At 41.6% G+C, this 16,508-nt stretch overlaps 1 long non-coding RNA gene across 1 annotated transcript in view; it reads right to left on the reverse strand.

The window, feature by feature from the left end:
* Nucleotides 1–13,092: 13,092 nt before the first annotated feature.
* Nucleotides 13,093–16,508, reverse strand: part of LOC123733241 (uncharacterized) — a 52,828-nt gene continuing 49,412 nt past the window's right edge. The window contains exons 2-3 of the long non-coding RNA XR_006763672.1: nt 13,914–14,147; nt 13,093–13,209 (exon numbers count right to left, since the gene is read on the reverse strand). This is a non-coding gene — a long non-coding RNA (uncharacterized lncRNA). The remainder of the gene's footprint in view (nt 13,210–13,913; nt 14,148–16,508) is intronic.

A 16,508-nucleotide genomic window follows, 5' to 3' on the forward strand; every position in this document is an offset into this window, starting at 1 on the left:
CACACACACACACACTGGACTCACACACACACACACTGGACTCACACACACACACACTGGACTCACACACACACACACTGGACTCACACACACACACACTGGACTCACACACACACACTGGACACACACACACACACACTGGACACAAACACGCACTGGTCAAGCGTTGGTAAGAGCATTTTCAGTGTTTGTGTCCAGTGTGTGTGTGTGAGTCCAGTGTGTGTGTGTCCAGTGTGTGTGTGTGTGTGTGTGAGTGTGTGTGTCCAGTGTGTGTGTGTGTCCAGTGTGTCCAGTGTGTGTGTGTGTCCTGTGAGTGTGTGTGTGTGTGTGTCCTGTGAGTGTGTGTGTGTGTGTGTCCTGTGAGTGTGTGTGTGTGTCCTGTGAGTGTGTGTGTGTGTGTGTGTGTCCTGTGAGTGTGTGTGTGTGTGTGTCCTGTGAGTGTGTGTGTGTGTGTGTGTGTGTCCTGTGAGTGTGTGTGTGTGTGTGTCCTGTGAGTGTGTGTGTGTGTGTGTGTGTGTCCTGTGAGTGTGTGTGTGTGTGTGTCCTGTGAGTGTGTGTGTGTGTGTGTGTCCTGTGAGTGTGTGTGTGTGTGTGTGTCCTGTGAGTGTGTGTGTGTGTGTGTGTCCTGTGAGTGTGTGTGTGTGTGTCCTGGGAGTGTGTGTGTGTGTGTGTGTGTCCTGTGAGTGTGTGTGTGTGTGTGTGTGTGTCCTGTGAGTGCGTGTGTGTGTGTGTGTCCTGTGAGTGTGTGTGTGTGTCCTGTGAGTGTGTGTGTGTGTCCTGTGAGTGTGTGTGTGTGTGTCCTGTGAGTGTGTGTGTGTGTGTGTCCTGTGAGAGTGTGTGTGTGTGTGTCCTGTGAGAGTGTGTGTGTGTGTCCTGTGAGTGTGTGTGTGTGTGTCCTGTGTGTGTGTGTGTGTCCTGTGAGTGTGTGTGTGTCCTGTGAGTGTGTGTGTGTCCTGTGAGTGTGTGTGTGTGTGTGTGTATGTCCTGTGAGTGTGTGTGTGTGTGTCCTGTGAGTGTGTGTGTGTCCTGTGAGTGTGTGTGTGTCCTGTGAGTGTGTGTGTGTCCTGTGAGTGTGTGTGTGTCCTGTGAGTGTGTGTGTGTCCTGTGAGTGTGTGTGTGTGTGTGTCCTGTGAGAGTGTGTGTGTGTGTCCTGTGTGTCCTGTGTGTGTGTGTGTCCTGTGTGTCCTGTGTGTGTGTCCTGTGTGTGTCCTGTGTGTCCTGTGTGTGTGTCCTGTGTGTGTGTGTGTGTGTCCTGTGTGTGTGTGTGTGTGTGTGTGTCCTGTGTGTGTGTGTGTGTGTGTGTGTGTGTGTGTCCTGTGAGTGTGTGTGTGTGTGTCCTGTGAGTGTGTGTGTGTGTGTGTGTGTGTGTCCTGTGAGTGTGTGTGTCCTGTGAGTGTCCTGTGAGTGTGTGTGTGTCCTGTGAGTGTGTGTGTGTCCTGTGAGTGTGTGTGTGTGTGTGTCCTGTGAGTGTGTGTGTGTGTGTGTCCTGTGAGAGTGTGTGTGTCCTGTGTGTCCTGTGTGTGTGTGTGTGTGTGTGTCCTGTGTGTCCTGTGTGTGTCCTGTGTGTCCTGTGTGTGTGTCCTGTGTGTGTGTGTGTGTGTCCTGTGTGTGTGTGTGTGTGTGTGTCCTGTGTGTGTGTGTGTGTGTGTGTGTGTGTCCTGTGAGTGTGTGTGTCCTGTGAGTGTCCTGTGAGTGTGTGTGTCCTGTGAGTGTGTGTGTGTGTCCTGTGAGTGTGTGTGTGTGTCCTGTGAGTGTGTGTGTGTGTGTGTGTGTGTGTGTGTGTGTGTCCTGTGAATGTGTGTGTGTGTCCTGTGAATGTGTGTGTGTGAGTGTGTGTGTGTGTCCTGTGTGTGTGTCCTATGTGTGTGTGTGTGTGTCCAGTGTGTGTGAGAGTCCAGTGTGTGTGAGAGTCCAGTGTGTGTGTGTGTGTGTGTGTGTGTGTGTGTGTGTGTGTGTGTGTTCAGTGTGAAACACACACAGGACACACACACACAGGACACGGACACACACAGGACACGGACACACTGGACACACACACACAGGACACACAGGACACACACTGGACACACACACACTGGACACACACACACACACTGGACACACACACACACACACACACACACACACACACACACACACACACACACACACACATATAACTTTGTCCAAGTGGTGGTCAGAATGTTTGTCTTAACTAGCCTGAAAAGTCAAACATGTCTGATATGAACATTGACATAAACCCTCTACATACTTGAGTTTCTCCAGTCTGCAGTGTGGATCCTCCAGTCCAGCAGAGAGCAGTCTGACTCCTGAGTCTCCTGGGTGATTGTAGCTCAGGTCCAGCTCTCTCAGGTGTGAGGGGTTTGACCTCAGAGCTGAGACCAGAGAAGCACAGCCTTCCTCTGTGACTAGACATCCTGACAGCCTGCAAAGAGTCAAATCATATTAAAACCACACTGCTATTCTTTGGTGGTGAAAATAGTGGCAGTATATTTCTTCAACATATTCAGATACATCAGTGTCCTGAAACCTGCCATATCTACTCATAAATTAATGTATCATATTATAAATTACAAATTATCAAAGTTTTGCCTGCAGATAGAAACATGTATAGTACAAATATTTGAGTAGACTGACCAGACCAGTTTAAAAGCAGTATCAGTCAAAAGACAGACAGTGAGGTATCAGATTTAGATTGTATTGAGTATACAGTCCACACCATATCTATTTTGACAGTGAAGATAACATTTTAAATGTGGCTCTAAACTCCAACATTTTGGATTTCAGATCAAATGTTTCATATGAGGTGACAGTATATAATCCTCCTGTGAATGATAGTTTTTGCCTGCCTCACTAATGATGCCGTTTCCCTGCCTGTACTGTTGCCTTTTTGGACCCCCTGTGTATGACCTTCTGCCTGCCCCTGGACCCAGCTACCTGCCTCCTCCTGTGGTCCTTTACAATAAACACCTGCTGAGCCCTGCGCTTGAAACCAGCTCTCTGTCTCCCATCGTGTTCATTACAGATGGTGACTGGAGTCATTTTATTTACAAGTGAGTAGATAACATGTTTCTAAACACTACTAAAAGCATCCTGATGATGCCATGATTAAGAAAAATCATGAATGAATCATGAATAATAGTGAGAAAGTTACAGAAGCTACAACAAAACATGCTAACCTCTCACCATTACCAATAACAGAGGCTACAACAAAACATGCTAACCTCTCACCATTATCAATAACAGAGGCTACAACAAAACATGCTAACCTCTCACCATTACCAATAACAGAGACTACAACAAAACATGCTAACCTCTCACCATTACCAATAACAGAGACTACAACAAAACATGCTAACCTCTCACCATTACCAATAACAGAGGCTACAACAAAACATGCTAACCTCTCACCATTACCAATAACAGAGGCTACAACAAAACATGCTAACCTCTCACCATTACCAATAACAGAGACTACAACAAAACATGCTAACCTCTCACCATTACCAATAACAGAGAGGGGTATGATCCTTGTGCCTCTGTAACTTTCTCATTCATCATCATTCTCGATTCATTCTTATTCTTACTGACAATACAAGTGAAGTGACTCCAAAATGACAGGACATTATTCACCAATCAGTTTCTATTAGGAAAAACATAATTCAAAACACAACCAAGACAAACTGCAAATGAATTCAACAAGTTTGTAGAATCACAAGCTTGATGTAATCACTGCAGGCATGGAACATGGTACAACTACTAAACTTATGACAACTTTAATACAATATAAGTGAATTTGTCCAAATAATTAAGACTTCTTAAAATGGGAGAACTAAATACATAAAGTGCTTTCCTTTCTTAACAGTAACACAGCTATGTATGAAAATACCCTCAAATAAAAGGTGCCATTCTGTACAGTCACCTAATATGAAACATTCTATCTCAAATCAAAAATGCTGGAGCATAGCACCACATTTAAAACTGTAAGCTTCATTGTCCAAACACATATGGTGTGGACTTTGTGTGTCTGGTAAACACATGTGGATCTGGTGAACAGTTATCACTTGTTGACCAACTACAGGAATACTGACCTCAGAGTCTCCAGTCTGCAGTGGGGATTCCCCAGTCCAGCAGAGAGCAGCTTCACTCCTGAATCCTTCAGGTCATTGTTACTCAGGTCCAGCTCTCTCAGGTGTGAGGGGTTTAACCTCAGAGCTGAGACCAGAGAAGCACAGCCTTCCTCTGTGACTAGACAGCCTGACAGCCTGCAAAGAGTCAAATCATATTAAAATCACACTGATATTCTTTGGTGGTGAAAATAGTGGCAGTATATTTCTTCAACATATTCAGATATATCAGTGTCCTGAAACCTTCCATATCTATTCAGAAATTAATGTATCATATTATAAATTACTAATTATCAACGTTTTGCCTGCAGATAGAAACATGTATAGTACAAATATTTGAGTAGACTGACCAGACCAGTTTAAAAGCAGTATCAGTCAAAAGACAGACAGTGAGGTATCAGATTTAGATTGTATTGAGTATACAGTCCACACCATATCTATTTTGACAGTGAAGATAACATTTTAAATGTGGCTCTAAACTCCAACATTTTGGATTTCAGATCAAATGTTTCATATGAGGTGACAGTATAAAATGTCACCTTTTATTTGAGGATATTTTCATACATATCTGTTTCACCGTTTAGAAATGAAAGCAGTTCATGTATCTAGTCCCCCTATTTGAAGAAGTCATAAGTATTCTGACCAATTCATTTATAGTGTAATAAAGTAGTCAATAGATTAGTGTTTGGTTGTAAACTAGTTGGTCTTATTTGCAGTTTGTTTTGGTTGTGTTTTGCACCAATAATAAAATGGTGGATGATGACTGGATTAATCTTCTGTCTAAGTGAGTAGATAACATGTTTCTAAACACTACTAAATGAATCCTGATAACATGATTAATACAAATCATGAATGAATCATGAATAATAATGAGAGAGAAAGTTACAGAGGCTACAACAAAACATGCTAACCTCTCACCATTACCAATAACAGAGGATACAACAAAACATGCTAACCTCTCACCATTACCAATAACACAGGCTACAACAAAACATGCTAACCTCTCACCATTACCAATAACAGAGGCTACAACAAAACATGCTAACCTCTCACCATTACCAATAACAGAGGATACAACAAAACATGCTAATCTCTCACCATTACCAATAACAGAGGCTACAACAAAACATGCTAACCTCTCACCATTACCAATAACAGAGGCTACAACAAAACATGCTAACCTCTCACCATTACCAATAACAGAGGATACAACAAAACATGCTAATCTCTCACCATTACCAATAACAGAGGCTACAACAAAACATGCTAACCTCTCACCATTACCAATAACAGAGGCTACAACAAAACATGCTAACCTCTCACCATTACCAATAACAGAGGCTACAACAAAACATGCTAACCTCTCACCATTACCAATAACAGAGGCTACAACAAAACATGCTAACCTCTCACCATTACCAATAACAGAGACTACAACAAAACATGCTAACCTCTCACCATTACCAATAACAGAGGATACAACAGAACATGCTAACCTCTCACCATTACCAATAACAGAGGATACAACAGAACATGCTAACCTCTCACCATTACCAATAACAGAGTCTACAACAAAACATGCTAACCTCTCACCATTACCAATAACAGAGACTACAACAAAACATGCTAACCTCTCACCATTACCAATAACAGAGGCTACAGCAAAACATGCTAACCTCTCACCATTACCAATAACAGAGGCTACAACAAAACATGCTAACCTCTCACCATTACCAATAACAGAGGCTACAACAAAACATGCTAACCTCTCACCATTACCAATAACAGAGGCTACAACAAAACATGCTAACCTCTCACCATTACCAATAACAGAGGATACAACAAAACATGCTAATCTCTCACCATTACCAATAACAGAGGCTACAATAAAACATGCTAACCTCTCACCATTACCAATAACAGTGGCTACAACAAAACATGCTAACCTCTCACCATTACCAATAACATAGGCTACAACAAAACATGCTAACCTCTCAGCATTACCAATAACAGAGGCTACAACAAAACATGCTAACCTCTCACCATTACCAATAACAGAGACTACAACAAAACATGCTAACCTCTCACCATTACCAATAACAGAGGATACAACAGAACATGCTAACCTCTCACCATTACCAATAACAGAGGATACAACAGAACATGCTAACCTCTCACCATTACCAATAACAGAGTCTACAACAAAACATGCTAACCTCTCACCATTACCAATAACAGAGACTACAACAAAACATGCTAACCTCTCACCATTACCAATAACAGAGGCTACAGCAAAACATGCTAACCTCTCACCATTACCAATAACAGAGGCTACAACAAAACATGCTAACCTCTCACCATTACCAATAACAGAGGCTACAACAAAACATGCTAACCTCTCACCATTACCAATAACAGAGGCTACAACAAAACATGCTAACCTCTCACCATTACCAATAACAGAGGTTACAACAAAACATGCTAACCTCTCACCATTACCAATAACAGAGGCTACAACAAAACATGCTAACCTCTCACCATTACCAATAACAGAGGCTACAACAAAACATGCTAACCTCTCACCATTACCAATAACAGAGACTACAACAAAACATGCTAACCTCTCACCATTACCAATAACAGAGGCTACAACAAAACATGCTAACCTCTCACCATTACCAATAACAGAGGCTACAACAAAACATGCTAACCTCTCACCATTACCAGTAACAGAGGGGGTTTGATCTTTGTGCCTCCGTTTCTCATTTATCATCATTCACGATTCATTCATGGTTATTCATAATCATGGTAGCATCCACATGAATGTAGAAGTCACTGACAATAGAAGTGAAGTGACTCCAAAATGACAGGACATTATTTACTATTCAGTTTCTATTAGGAAAAACATCATCCAAAACACAACCAAGACCAACTGCAAATGAATTCAACAAGTTAGTAGAATCACAAGCCTCACTGCAGGTGTCAGGAATCCTGCTTCCTGAGTCTGTTTCTGCCTGAGCTGACTGTTTTCTGTTTGGAGTCTAAGGGTGCGTTCAGAAACCTATCTGGTTGCTAGGCAACGAAGTTAGGCGGGAGATCTAGTGATATTATTACCCTGTCTGGTTGCCAGGCGACGAAGTTAGGCGGGAGATCTAGTGATTACCCTACACCTGCATCTCATCAACCTTCTGCACACCTGGTCCTGATCATCACCTCTTCATAAGCCCTGAGCTGACATCCATTCCCTGCTGGATCGTTAGCAATGAACAGCCTCATGTTACCTGAGCTAGTCTTGTTGTTTTGGTCTTGTTACTGGTTACCCCCCCCCGTTTACTCTGTCTACAGTCATCCTCCCGGAACATTCAACTCCCTTGACTGGCCGTCGGTGGATACAGTGACGTCATTGAATCCACCCATCTACTCTCATCAACTCACCTCTGCTGCCGCTCCGTCTCCTGGATCACTCAAATTACACATCAAGACTACCAATAAATACTCACCTTCATTTTACTCACCTTGTCCTGGTCTGCTTCTGGGTTCTGTCTTAGAGAAACGTGACAGCAGGCATGGAATATGGGACAACATGCTAAACTTATGACTACTTTAATACACTATAAGTAATATGTCCGAATAATTACGACTTTTTCAAATGGGAGAACTACATGCATAAAGTACTTTCATATCTGATAATACTGACCTCAGAGTCTCCAGTTTACAGTGGGGATTCTCCAGTACAGCAGAGAGCAGCTTCACTCCTGAATCCTTCAGGTCATTGTTACTCAGGTCCAGCTCTCTCAGGTGTGAGGGGTTTGACCTCAGAGCTGAGACCAGAGAATCACAGCCTTCCTCTGTGACTAGACAGCCTGACAGCCTGACAAAGAGATCATGACTTCAAACACATTGTTAACCTGTTAGGGCTAGGGGGCAGTATTGACACTCCTGGATAAAAAACATACCCGATTTAATCTGGTTACCACTCCTACCCAGTAACTAGAATATGCATATACTTATTACATATGGATAGAAAACACCCTACATGTTCTAAAACTGTTTGAATGGTGTCTGTGAGTATAACAGAACTCAAATGGCAGGTCAAAACCTGAGAGATTCCTTTACAGGAAGTGGCCTGTCTGACCATTTCTTGAACTTCTTTTCCATCTCTATCATTTACTAAGGATCTCTGCTCTAACGTGACACTTCCCACGTCGTCCATAGGCGCTCAGAGCCCGGGAAAAAACAGAATGTCGTCATTCCAGCCCCAGGCTGAAACACATTATCGCCTTTCTCAAGTGGCCGATCAAGGGACACTGGGCTTATGCGCGTGACCCCGACCGCCCCCGCCTTTGGGATTTTTTCCTCTGTTTGCCGAAAAGGAGATTCCCTGTCGGAATATTATCGCTTTTCTACGAGAAAAATGTCGTAAAAATGTATTTTAAACAGCGGTTGACATGCTTCGAAGTACGGTAATGGAATATTTAGAATTTTATTGTCACGAATTGCGCCATGCGCGCGACACTTCTTTACTATTTCGGATAGTGTCTGGAACGCATACGAACAAAATGCCGCTATTCGGATATAACGATGGATTATTTTGGACCAAACCAACCTTTGTTATTGAAGTAGCAGTCCTGGGTGTGCATTCTGACGAAGACAACAAAAGGTAATCAAACTTTTATAATAGTAAATATGATTATGGTGAGTGCTAAACTTGCCGGGTGTCTAAATAGCGAGCCCGTGATGCCTGGGCTATGTACTTAGAATATTGCAAAATGTGCTTTCACCAAAAAGCTATTTTAAAATCGGACATATCGAGTGCATAGAGGAGGTCTGTATCTATAATTCTTAAAATAATTGTTATGCTTTTTGTGAACGTTTATCGTGAGTAATTTAGTAAAATGTTAGCGAATTCCCCGCAAGTTTGCGGGGGTATGCTAGTTCTGAACGTCACATGCTAATGTAAAAAGCTGGTTTTTGATATAAATATGAACTTGATTGAACAAAACATGCATGTATTGTATAACATAATGTCCTAGGGTTGTCATCTGATGAAGATCATCAAAGGTGAGTGCTGCATTTAGCTGTCTTCTGGGTTTTGGTGACATTATATGCTGGCTTGAAAAATGGGTGTCTGATTATTTCTGGCTTGGTACTCTGCTGACATAATCTAATGTTTTGCTTTCGTTGTAAAGCCTTTTTGAAATCGGACAGTGTGGTTAGATTAACGAGAGTCTTGTCTTGAAATGGCTGTAAAATAGTCATATGTTTGAGAAATTGAAGTAATAGGATTTTTAAGGTTTTGAAAATCGCGCCACAGGCTGGCAGTGGCTGTTAACGTAGGTGGGACGCAAGCGTCCCACCTAGCCCATAGAGGTTAATTTAGTGTAGAAGGACAATGGCAGATGCATTTGGTTAATTCTCCCAAACAACATATATATTCTTCTTCTGTGTCCTAGAATTGTATGGTCATATTGTTATACTAATGTGAAAATCAATGCATTTATTCACACACACACACACACACACACACACACACACACACACACACACACACACACACACACACACACACACACACACACACACACGACACACACACACTGGACACACAGTCAGCATATAACTTTGTCCAAGTGGTGGTCAGAATGTTTGTATTACCTAGCCTGAAAAGTCAAACATGTCTGATATGAACATTGACATAAACCCTCTACATACTTGAGTTTCTCCAGTCTGCAGTGTGGATCCTCCAGTCCAGCAGAGAGCAGTCTGACTCCTGAGTCTCCTGGGTGATTGTAGCTCAGGTCCAGCTCTCTCAGGTGTGAGGGGTTTGACCTCAGAGCTGAGACCAGAGAAGCACAGCCTTCCTCTGTGACTCCACAGCCTGACAGCCTGCAACGAGATCATCATGACTTCACAAACACACTGTTTAGTTAACACCAGTAGTGTTGAAGGACAATGGAAGATGCATTTGGTTTATTCTCTCAAACAACATATAGATTCATCTTCCGTCAGCTACAATTGTATGGTCATATTGTTATACTAATGTGAAAATCAATGCATTTATTCAATGTTTACAATGTAATATTATACACATATTATAATGCATATTTTTCTTTAACCTGAATATTTCTTCCTGATGATTAGATTTTATATGTCATTTTATGTACTCACAGAAATGCACTGGAGGCTTTGAACACTGGCAGCAGCCTCAGAAGACCTTCCTCTGATCTGGAGTATTTCTTCAGGTCAAACACATCCAGCTCCTTTTCTGAAGTCAGCAACACAAAGACCAGAGCTGACCACTGTGCAGGTGACAGGTTGGGTTTTGAGACACTTCCTGAGCTCAGGTAGCTTTGGATCTCCTGCACTAGAGAATGGTCATTCAGTTCATTCAGACAGTGGAACAGATTGATGCACCTCTCTGGAGAGGGATTCTCCCTGATCTTCTCCTTGATGTACTTGACTGTTTTTTCATGGGTCTTTGAGCTGCTTCTTGTCTTTGTCAGTAGATCTCGTAAGTGCTTCTGATTGGACTCCAGTGAGAGTCCCAGAAGGAAGCGGAGGAAAAGGTCCAGGTTTCCCATCTCACTGTGTAAGGCTTTATCCACAGCACTCTTGTAGAAAGAAACTTCAGACTTGTCTCTGAACAGCACAGAAAGGTTCCTGGACGTTGATTGCGGTTCGGCCATTAGATTCTCATTGTTGTTGATGAATGAGAGGAACACATATACAGCAGCCAGAAACTCCTGAATGCTCAGATGAACAAAGCAGTACACCTTGTCTTGGTACAGAACACATTCCTCTTTAAAGAGCTGTGTGCACAATCCTGAGTACACCGAGGCTTCATTGACATCAATGCCAGCCTCTTTCAGGTCTTCTTCATAGAAAATCAGATTGCCATTCACAAGCTGTTGAAAAGCCAGTTTTCCCAGTGACAGAATGCTCTCTTTATTCCAGTGGGGACCTGTCTCTTCTTCCCCAAGATACTTTTCATCCTTCTGTTTGGTATAAAACTCCACAAGGTGTGTGTACATCTCAGTCAGAGTCTTGGGCATCTCTTCTCTCTTATGTTTCAGCATGTGTTCGAGGACTGTTGCAGAAATCCAACAGAAGACTGGAATGTGGCACATGATGTGGAGGCTCCTTGATGTCTTTATGTGTGAGATGATTCTGCTGGCCAGGTCCTCATCACTGAATCTCTTTCTGAAGTACTCCTCCTTCTGTGGGTCATTGAACCCTCGTACCTCTGTCACCTGGTCAACACACCCTGAAGGGATCTTATTGGCTGCTGCAGGTCGGGTAGTTATCCAGAGGAGAGCAGAGGGAAGCAGATTTCCCTTGATGAGATTTGTCAGCAGAACATCCACTGAGGTTGACTCTGTGACGTCCCAACAGATCTTGTTCTTCTGGAAGTCCAGGGGCAGTCGACACTCATCCAGACCATCAAAGATGAACAGAACTTTGTACTTGTCGAAGTTTGAGATTCTTGATTGTTTGGTTTCCATTGAGAAGTGATAGAGAAGTTCAATCAAAGTGTGTTTTTCCCCTTTCATCAAATTCAGCTCCCGAAAAGGGAATGAAAACACAAATTGAACATCCTGATTTGCTTTTCCTTCAGCCCAGTCCAGAATGAACTTCTGCACAGAGACTGTTTTTCCAATGCCAGCGACTCCCTTTGTCAGCACAGTTCTGATACGTTTGTCTTGTCCAGTTAAGGGTTTGAAGATGTCGTTACATTTGATTGCAGTCTCTGGTCTTGCTTGTTTCCTGGTTGTTGTCTCAATCTGTCTCAGCTCATGTTCATTATTGACCTCTCCTGTTCCACCCTCTGTGATGTAGAGCTCTGTGTAGATCTTATTGAGAAGTGTTGGGTTTCCTTGTTTAGCGATCCCCTCAAATACACATTGAAACTTCTTCTTTAGATTAGATTTGAGTTCACGTTGGCAAATCACAGCAAGCTCATCTGAATGAAGAAATAACACAGAGGATATTAATATTACGTCTGTTTTAATGTCTACAGTATTGAAGGACTGTTAAAGTTTTAAAATAATAATTTATTCTCTTAAGTGACTGTATAAATGTATCAATGTTTTCTTAATGCATTACAGACTGGTGTGACTGATTATATTATTATTGGTGTTATTGATGGTATTATTAATGTTGTCTCTCTCTGTCTCTCTCTCTAAATTAATCACCACATCACATCCCTTCTGCTACTTGATGAGGTCACAAGGTGTTGTGTTAAGGTTGCTACAATATCATTGTGTTTCACAGCTACTTTAGCTACAGCTTTTAAATGTTATAAAACATCATTCAACATGAGGCAGACAGATCTTACATTTCTCCAGTGTGTCAGCAAGCTCCTTCTGGTTCATTTTCCTCAGGACGTGCAGTGTGATCTTCAGAGCCCCCTCTCTGGCACTGCTCTCCTGCTTCTCATCTTCAGCATCCACCACTTCCTCCTCCTGCTTCTGACTCTCAAAGCCTTCTGGGAGTTCAGGACCAAGAATCCTCTTGAACATCTTCAGCTCGTTCTTCACAAATGTTATAATTTTCTCTTCAAGCAACTGAAATAAATCAAGTAAATAAGTTAAGCAAGAGAAGAAATTCTTTCTCATTAACACATTAATGAATAATTGACAGATCAACTTTACTTGAGGTAAACAAAATCAAATGTTCATAACAGGATCACATACACTGAATATAGAGTCCAGGTCTGTTTGATGACTCTGGGAAGACTGACCACTGAGAATCTCTGACTCTGATCTCTCCTGTTGGTTTCTGTGGACAAAACATGAGATTACAGTACACACACACACACACACACACACACACACACACACACACACACACACACACACACACACACACACACTGTTTTAGGACTATGAAAATGGACTAAAGTAGGAGAAATGACTAGAGACAGTGTTGTTTAACACACTGACCATGACCCATGAGTTCTTCTTACCTTTGTACAGTAGAAAAGTCTCCCTCTCTAAACTCTATAAGAGGATCCATAGACCGGTCACTCTTCATGGACACACAGCTGGGAACAGGGGAGGCTGGTCTCTCCTGCTTGATTGGTCTTCAACACAACAGAGACAAACATTACATCTCTCATCTACTCTGATCTCAGATGGGAAACATAAGAAGAGTTCCAAAACGCAACATATCACTTTACAGAAATGAGCTTTTATTGTTTAAAGAAATTATGTATTAATTATTACATCTCTCACAGACAAGGATTTGTTTAAAATCTATCACTTGATGGTTTCATTTCAGAGAGACAAAAATGATGTTTTTTTTATGCAAAATGCTATATATCTCCCTCACTCTCAAATGTGACCGACCGGCTCAATTTGGTCATTAACTAAATAACTACATATATAGTGATTTTGGTTTATGTCAGTTTAATTGTTTGTTATGGTATAAGTTGTTATTTTATGATTGTAAGTGATAAAATTAACTAGTAATTCTCAGTAATTACTACTTTAGTAAGGAATAACACATTTTTTCAGCACTACTGCAGTTGCTAAATAATTCCAATAGATGGGAACATAAGACCACAATGACATTTCAGAATATTAGTTTAGTTTTCTCCCTGGATACACCACCACTCCCCGCGCTTCCTGCAGAACCCCTGCAGTACCTCCGCAGACCCCGGATTGAGAACCCCTGATTTAGCAGATGCTCTTATCCAGAGAGATTTACAGTAACTGCATTCACCTTAAGATAGCTATTTATTTAGGAAATAAACTTAGTTAATTATTCATAAAATTGTCATCTTACCTCTTAGCTTTGGTGTTATGTCCGCCAGAGAGATGCATTTTGGAGGCAGGGCCCCCCTTCTCTCTCTCGCCAGAGAGACTCATTTTAGAGGCAGGGCCCCCCTCCTCTCTCTCCCCAGAGAGACTCATTTTAGAGGCAGGGCCCCCCTCCTTCCTCTCGCCAGAGAGACTCATTTTAGAGGCAGGGCCCCCCTCCTCTCTCTCCCCAGAGAGACTCATTTTAGAGAACTGACCCCTAAACAGAGATCCAACATGTTGATTGTGGTTAACACAGTGACAGCTAAACAGAGATCCAGCATGTTGGTTGTGGTTAACACAGTGACAACTAAACAGAGATCCAACATGTTGGTTGTGGTTAACACAGTGACAACTAAACAGAGATCCAGCATGTTGGTTGTGGTTAACACAGTGACAACTAAACAGAGATCCAGCATGTTGGTTGTGTTAACACAGTGACAACTAAACAGAGATCCAGCATGTTGGTTGTGGTTAACACAGTGACAACTAAACAGAGATCCAACATGTTGGTTGTGGTTAACACAGTGACAACTAAACAGAGATCCAGCATGTTGGTTGTGGTTAACACAGTGACAACTAAACAGAGATCCAGCATGTTGGTTGTGGTTAACACAGTAACAACTAAACAGAGATCCAGCATGTTGGTTGTGGTCAACACAGTGACTAATTCTTGAATGTCAATTGTTCTCATTCATTCATTATCTCTTTGAGAAATATATTTTTAACAACTTTCTCTTTTACTTCACTGCATTCCTAAAGAAAATGATGTACTTTTTACTCCATACATTTTCCCTGACACCCAAAAGTACTCGTTACATGTTGAATGCTTAGCAGGACAGAAAACGGTCCAATTTGAACACTTATCAAGAGAACATCCCTACTGCCTCTGATCTGGAGGACTCACTAAACAGAGAACATCCCTGGTCATCCCTACTGCCTCTGATCTGGAGGACTCACTAAACAGAGAACATCCCTGGTCATCCCTACTGCCTCTGATCTGGAGGACTCACTAAACAGAGAACATCCCTGGTCATTACTGCCTCTGATCTGGCAGACTCACTAAACACAAATGCTTCATTTTTAAATGATGTCTGAGTGTTGGAGTGTGACTCTGGCTATCCGTAAATTAAAATAACAAGAAAATTGTGCCGTCTGGTTTGCTTAATAAAATGAATTTTAAATGATCACTACTTTACTTTTACTTTTGATGCTTAAGTATATTTTAGCAATTACATTTACTTTTGATACTTAATTATATTTGAAACCAAATACTTTGACTTTTACTGAAGAAGTATTTTACTGGGTGACTTTCACTTTTAATTGAGTCATTTTCTATTAAGGTATCTTTACTTTTACTCAAGTATGAGAATTGAGTACTTTTTCCACCACTGTTCTAATATTCTAGAGACATATGAGCCACAGTGTCAACAGACATTTTGTAACTGCGCAGGCTACAAAGTTACTTTCAATTTCATATAAGGAAATAAAGCAACGGTCACTGGGTGAATTCGTTTTGCATTGCCCGGCTCCCCGGGTGCGCAGAGTTTACGCATTTTAGACCATTCCATTGTTCCTTAAAATAAAACTCCACTCACCTGTAGCACCGGGCCATGCAAAACGAACTTCCCACTGTCGCAGGGCACTGAGACACAGAGTTCTAAACCCAGAGGCATTTACAACAGTAACCAGAGGTAACAGTCAGTTGCATGCGACAGCAGCAAATCATGACATTGTACCGAATCTTGCTTCAGTTTTTTTATTATAGTCCTTCTTATGTTATTTTTGCTAAACATATAATTTACTCGTAACCAAGTTTAGCTGTGTTTTTTTCCTCCAAAATATGAATTACTGTAGGACTTTAATAATTGTAAACAGGCCTACAAACCCAAAAGGTTTTAATGATGCCTTAAATCTATCTTCAAATATATATTTAATGATTAGTTGAATCAGGTGTGTAAGTGCTGGTAGAACAAAAGGATTGAGAAACCCTGAGATAAACATAAAACCATATAATGTAAAAGCTCCTCCACCATCTTTACCAGACGTTTTACTGATAACATGTAGACCTACTGATTAGTTTCCACTTTGAAAACTGCTGTCTGTCAGCAACTCAGCTCAAGAAACAGTTCTACTAACTAGTAATATCTTATTCCAGGTATTTATTCTCTTACTCTGTCCAGTAGAATCAATTATTGTTCAGAAATTCTTACTTTATTATTTAATTTAATAATTTTTATTTTATACTTTACTTTACCCTCAAAACACCAGTCTCAACGTCAACAGTGAAGAGGCAACTCCGGGATGCTGGCCTTCTAGGCAGAGTTGCAAAGAAAAAGCCATATCTCAGACTGGCCAAAAAAATGTAAATATTAAGATGGGCAAAAGAACACAGACACTGGACAGAGGAACTCTGCCTAGAAGGCGAGACGTTGAGACTGGTGGTTTGTGGTTACTATTCAATGAAGCTACCAGTTGAGGACTTGTGAGGCGTCTGTTTCTCAAACTAGACACTCTGATGTACTTGTCCTCTTTCTCAGTTGTGCATCGGGGCCTCCCACTCCTCTTTCTATTCTGGTTA

Source organism: Salmo salar, unplaced genomic scaffold, assembly GCF_905237065.1.
Source record: "Salmo salar unplaced genomic scaffold, Ssal_v3.1, whole genome shotgun sequence".
Taxonomy (NCBI): Eukaryota; Metazoa; Chordata; class Actinopteri; order Salmoniformes; family Salmonidae; genus Salmo; species Salmo salar.